This window comes from Phocoena phocoena, chromosome 6 (genome assembly GCF_963924675.1).
Source record: "Phocoena phocoena chromosome 6, mPhoPho1.1, whole genome shotgun sequence".
In the NCBI taxonomy this organism is placed as follows: Eukaryota; Metazoa; Chordata; class Mammalia; order Artiodactyla; family Phocoenidae; genus Phocoena; species Phocoena phocoena.
This window is the reverse complement of record NC_089224.1, coordinates 108,665,893-108,672,220: the sequence shown is the minus strand read 5'-3', so window position 1 is coordinate 108,672,220 and position 6,328 is coordinate 108,665,893.

Here is a 6,328-nt window from a genome sequence, read left to right as displayed (position 1 = left end):
ATAGCGGGGAGACCAGAGGCAGGTGGCAGGGAACAGTGACAGGGGGCGCTGACCGATGTGGGGAGGGCCTCAGCCCCCACCAAGGAATTCCAAGTAAAGAGAAGCTGTGTCTGCAGAGCAAGCAGCCCCCTACCACCCCATCTTCCAACTAGATGGCTGCCCCCCATTCTCCCCAAAGGTCCTGGAGCAGCTGCACAGACATACATAGTCCCCAGAGCCGGGTGTGCCCAGCACTCAGAGCACGGACAGGCGGGTGGCCACACAAGCACATCCAGGATACCTGCCCTGGTCTAGGGTGCCAGGCAAGGGCTCTCAGAGGACGGGAGGTCTCAGCTGAGCCCTGGAGAGGGGCCAGGGCCTCCCAGTGGGGAAAAGGGTTCTGGGGAAGGGGCCAAATCCTAACTATTCAGTGGCCCGGAGCTCTGAGGAACAGAGAGCACGGGGTGGGAAGGCCGCCTGAGGCTGGAGCATTGGCGGTGGGGGGGAGCGCAGACTGGGTGGGGGGGTAGTCCTGGACGTCCCTGCAGCCCGGGCTCCCCTCCCCACTGGGGACTGGGTCTCAGCAGCCCTGCCAGCCTCCAATCAGCCAGGTCTAACATGTCTACCCAACAGAGCTCTTCAAACTCAGCGCCCCTTCCCACCCAGACGTGTTCCTTCCCCTGGGGTCCTTCTAGGCACAGACGGGGTGTCCCCAGGGCCATCAAGAACCCCACACTCTCCCTTGGCACCAAATGCCACCCCAATCTTCCTCTTTCCAGCCCAAGGCCTCTCTCTACCCTTCACAGGTCCTTCAACATCTCCCACCTGCCCGAGGCGCCAGCAGCAGGTTCCACCCAGCACCAAGAAAACGGTCCTGAGTTTCCGAAATCGCAACTGAGCAGCCTGGCATCTCTGACCCTCCCTCCCTCTCTCCCCCTATTTCTCTCCATCACTCCCCCTCTCTCCCTCTCTCCCTCTCTCTCTCCCTCTCTATCCCTCATTCCCTCTCTCTCCCTCTCTATCCCTGTCTCTATCTCTCTCCCTCTCTCTCTTCCACTCTCTCCATCACCCTCCCTCTCTCTCTCCCACTCTCCATCTCTCTCCCTCTCTCCCACTCTCTACATCTCTCTCCCTCTCTCTACATCTCTCTCCCACTCTACATCTCTCTCCCTCTCTCTCCCACTCTCTCCAACTCTCTCTCTCCCTAACTCCCTCTCTCTCTCCCTCTCTCTCTCCCTCCCTCTCTCTCCCTCTCTCCCTCCCTCTCTCTTTCCCACCTCTACATCTCTCCCTCTCCCTCTCTCCCACTCTCTCCATCTCTCTCCCTCTCTCTCCCACTCTCTCCATCTCTCTCTCCCTCTCCCTCTCTCTCCCTCCCTCTCTCCCACCCTCTCCCACCTCTACATCTCTCCCTCTCCCTCTCTCCCACTCTCTCCATCTCTCTCCCTCTCTCCCACTCTCCATCTCTCTCTCCCTCTCCCTCTCTCTCCCTCTCTCCCATTCTACATCTCTCTCCCTCTCTCTCCATCTCTTTCTCCCTCTCTACATCTCTCTCCCTCTCTCTCTCCCACTCTCTCTCTCTCCCTATCTCCCACTCTCTACATCTCTCTCCCTTCCTCTCTCCCACTCTCTACATCTCTCTCCCTCTCTCCCACTCTAACTTCCACTCTCTACATCTCTCCCTTTCTCTCTCTCCCTCTCTCTCTCCCACTCTACATCTCTCCCTCACTCTCTCTCCCTCGCTCTGTCTCTCCCTCTCTCTGTCCCTCCCTCTCTGTCCCACTCTCTACATCTCTCTCTCTCTCTCCCACTCTCTCTCTCCCTCTATCTCCCACTCTCTACATCTCTCCCTCGCTCTGTCTCTCCCTCTCTCTGTCTCTCCCTCTCTCTGTTCCACTCTCTACATATCTCTCCCTCTCTCTCTCCCACTCTCTACATATCTCTCCCTCTCTCTCTCCCACTCTCTACCTCTCTCTCTCTCCCACTCTCTACATCTCTCTCCTTCTCTCTCTCTCCCACTCTCTCCATCTCTCTCTCTCCCTCTCTCTCTCTCCTCTCTCTCTCTCTCTCTCTTTCTCTCTCTCTCTCCCACTCTCTCCATCTCTCTCCCTCTCCCTGCCCTCCACAGAGGCTGGTTAAACACCCTCCCTGGTCACTTCTTCGATGTTTACCGCTGCCTGCTGTGTGCCAGTCTCTGCCGTCACTGGGATCTAGCAGTGAGCTGGTCCCTGTCCTCCTGTGGTTCGTCTTCTAGTGGAGAAAAGCCATTAAACACACACATTCGCAGATAACAGGATGCAGCTGTGCAGCCTGTCTTGGGGCTGCGGAGAGGGCTCTGGGGGTCTCACAGAGGCGGCCCAGAGCCCTTCTGGCCGGCCCGCCAGCCCTCCAGCGCTGCCTGTTGTGGCCCAACATGGGCACCTCCGCTCATAGCACGCCCCCGCCAGAATGCCCTCCCTCTGTGCCCATATTCCAGGCCCTGCTAGAATGTCACCTCCTCCACAGAGCCTTCCCCCAGCTCCCTCAGAGTCCCTCACACCCCTTCCTCCGCGGCTGGCCCACTGGGTATCTTATTCCTCCCACTAAGTCAGAAGTTTCTTGAGAGCAGGACTCCGACCTTTTCACCTCCACATTCCCTTGTATGGAGCATACGCTTTATGCTTTTCAGATTCATGGAAACCCTGTCACCCGACTTGGGTATGAGTCTGGGGCACAAGAAGCCTTCACCTTTGTTCTCCTTCCAATCCAGCTCCTGCCTGGACTTTTCCTCCTAGAAGAAAGCCCCTTTGCTCTCACCTCCCCTGAGCATGGCTTGGCCTCAGCCCCTTTGAGCCAGAAAGGAACACAGCTGGAGTTCAACTTGTTCCCTGGGGCCTCTCCCGCCCAGGATGGTGGGAAGCCGACACCCCCGCCCCTCCAGCTCTGGGGGCCAGCCCCACCCTCAGATTTCCCTGGGACCCGCTGGCCCTCGGCGGATGAGAGCAGCGCAGCCATCCTTCACAGAGCGCAGGCGGGCAGGCGGCACGAACCGTCGCCACGTTCCATCTCCCAGGTCCTGCGTGGGCTTCCCACCCCGCCCCGAAGCCCTTGCCCACATCCTGCCTTTCCCCACGTCAGCTGATGGCCTCGCCTCGCAATTCCCTGCAGAACTAAATCCAGTACAATCCGCCTAATGGATGCCAAGGGTCTGCCTTCCCTCCGTGAGAAAGGACCAGCAGCCTGGCGCCTTCTCCAAGGCCCGCTTGCATCAATTCTCCCCTCAGGCCGGCATCGCCGCCCTCTCACCTCTCCCGGGTCGCCCCCAGCGGAGAGCGGACACAGCAGCCTGCAACGAAGGCTTCCCTGACCTTGAGCCCCTGCCCACCCTCCCAGTCTCTGCTCCCTTCGCAACAAAACTGCTAACGGTCGGTAAGGAGCAAGTACACCGCCCAGCTCCACACTCCTCTGTGCTCCCACAAGCCCCTCACCAAGCCACCGCGGGCGCCAGGCTCACCTGCCCCTCCGTGTTCCGTCCCCGCTCCCTCGCGAGCCCACTCCCGCGCTCCCACCCAACTGGAGCAGTCCTTCGCAAGGACACAAAGACCCAGGGCCCTGCCTCGGTCCTTAGTCACACGTCCAGCGTGTCGACACCATCTCCAGGCCCCCTCACGGCACTGCCCCGCAGGCTCCCCTGCTGCTGTGCCCAGAGTCAGTCCCTTCTCTCCTTCACCTCCCACCCCCCAGTGAGCGGGGAACCTGGGCCCACCACTTGCTGCCCAGTCCCTCGTCCACTGCAGCAGCCCGGCTGCCTCGTGCCCAGCTGCCCACCCCACACCCCCGCTTGGCAGCTAACAGCACCCCCAGGCCCAGCGGCAAATCCCCTCCCCACTCAGCCCCGCCTCAAGAAGCGGCATCCAGCCACATGTGCCAGGACCTGGGGCTGCCCTTGGCTACTCATCTCCCGCTCCCCCTTCCTCCGGGCGGCCGCACGCTGAACACAGCCTAAAGCAGACCACTGCTCACCACCTCCACGCCGAACCCGAACCTAGGCCACCAGCCTCGCAGGTGGGGCCGCCTCCACCCACCCACCCCCACCACCCCAGGCCCTTCTCCTGTGCAACCCCCGGCCCCCCCCACCCCCGGCAGCTTCCCACAGACAGCTCCCAGCCTGGACCTCAAACCCCTTAGCAGAGCTCACGAGGGCCCCCCCACCAGGGCCCCCGCCCACCCCACCACCTCCCAGCCTGGCCTCCCCCGCCCCGCCTCCCAGCCCGCCGCCCCCTGCCCTGGCCTGCAGCTCTCCCGTGGCCCTTCCTCCTCGGTGGGATCTCAGCTCATGTCTTTCCTGACCCTTGTAGCTCAGGCAAACTCCCTCGCTGACCCTCTCTAATTAACTGCTCTCATTTTCTTTGTAGGAACATGCCACTACCTAACATTCTGGTATTTGGGGATTTACTGTCCCCAACACTAGAATGAGAAATATGTAGCCACTGTTTGTGAAATGAATGAATCTCAGAATCTGTGATCTAAGTACTATTATGCCCATTTTTCAGATCAGGAAGCTGAGGCTCAGACATGAAGTCAACTCTCAGGGTCTCCTAGCTACCACGCAGGGGGCTTTGGGTTGAACTCACGCCGGCCTGGCTCCTGGCCAGCAGGCTCTCTGTGCCCTGTGCAAGGCCTCCCCTCCGAGGCTGGCAGAAAGGCCAAGGGCTCTTGTTCACAGAGGAGGCTCGTCCGAAGACAGAAGCCAAGTCTCAGGCACAGCAGCCCCCCAGAGACTCCCAACTCCAGCAGGACAGGGACATGAGGCGTGGAGGAGAGAGAGCACAGGGCACCCCCTTAAAAACTGCAGGGGCGCGGTTCACAGCCAGGCCCAGTCCAATGGCTCCCCAGGCCAGTTCGGGGCTGACCCAGGGGTTCAGAAAGGCTGCCTTGATCAGGAAACAGCCGCAGCGACCGCGGAGCATTTGCTACGTGCAGGCCCTGCGCTGAGGACTTCACACCCCTCATTTTCTCCTGGCAAGCGCCCTGTGAGTATCCCCATTTTAGAGATGAGGAAGCTGAGGTTCAGAGATTCAGGAACTTACCTAAGACCCTGCAGCTGAGGGTGGAGACAACCAGGATTTGAACCCGGGTCTCCACTTCGGAACCGCCTAGGCAACCCAGAACCCAGCTGGACCAGCTCAAGCCCCAGATTCCGTGGCCCAAGGGAAGGGGACTTGATGGGGGACAAACTGTCCCGTGGAGAAGGAACACTCATGTAGCATGAAAAGACACACCTCACACAGGTGACAGGTGTAAAGAGAGGCTTTAATCTGAAGAGCAATGAAGGCGCCAAGGGCTGGGGCTCAGGGGGCACAGGGAAGGAGGGGCCAGGAAGCTGCGGTCTGGACCCTGGGAGGGAGGGACGGAGGGAGGGAGGGAGGGACTGAGCCTTTCCTAGGAAAACTATTTCTGTGACTCTTGCAGCTCGTGTCCCAGCCTCTGCCCAGGCCGTCGGCCTAGACCTGAAGGCCAAGCCCCTGAATTGTGCTTCTCGGGTGCTCCCCCTTCCCAAAGGCTGTGTGGACCCAGATACGGGGAGGGGGCAGTAGAGACGGGTCAACCTGGGCTTGGGCAGGGAAGAGTCTGCGAGACCCAGGCCTGGGAGCAGCCCCCCCACAGAAGAACATTCTGGAACTGGCCTGCTGCTCCCAGCACCCCCTCACCCCCCAGGTGGGCCTGCCCGGCCCAGCCCCTGCTGGTCGTCGGAGCCCATTCTGGAACTCCAGCAGGCAGAGGCTGGGGCGGTGGGAGGGCGAAGGGAGTGGGCTGCTGTTTTCGGAGCCCTCCTGCGGCACACTCACCCACCGCCCAGCTAGAGGGAAGCAGCAGCAGCGAGGGGCGTGAGGGTGAGCCCAGGTTCTCCGTGGCCACACTGGCCCCGAGTCCACCCCCCTTCCTTCAGAGCTTCTGCCACCCCCTCCCAGCCAGGGAGAGCTCTGGAAAGGCAGGCCTCACCCAATCCGCCGGTGAGCTAGCCCTGCCGGCGCCCTCCAGAGGCCACCCTTGAAGCAAGAGCCAAAGAGCAGAAAAGCAAGGATGAGGCACTGGACACAGGTGCCCACGGGCCCAGCGGGCAGGCGTGAGGACGAGCTGGGAGGGTCACCGGCCAGAACAGCCAAGGCTTCTCCCTCCCCCCCCCTCCGCCCCCGGGCTGGCCGCCAGCCTCAGCGTCCAGCCCTCAGGACACCCAGACACCCACCCAAACAGGGCTCGGGAAATTGACCCACGGCGTGGGGAACAACTGCTCCAACCCCTAGAAAGACAACCTGGCAAGGGAAAGCAAGGGCAACTGCACATATCTCCCTCCCCACAGTGGCCCGGA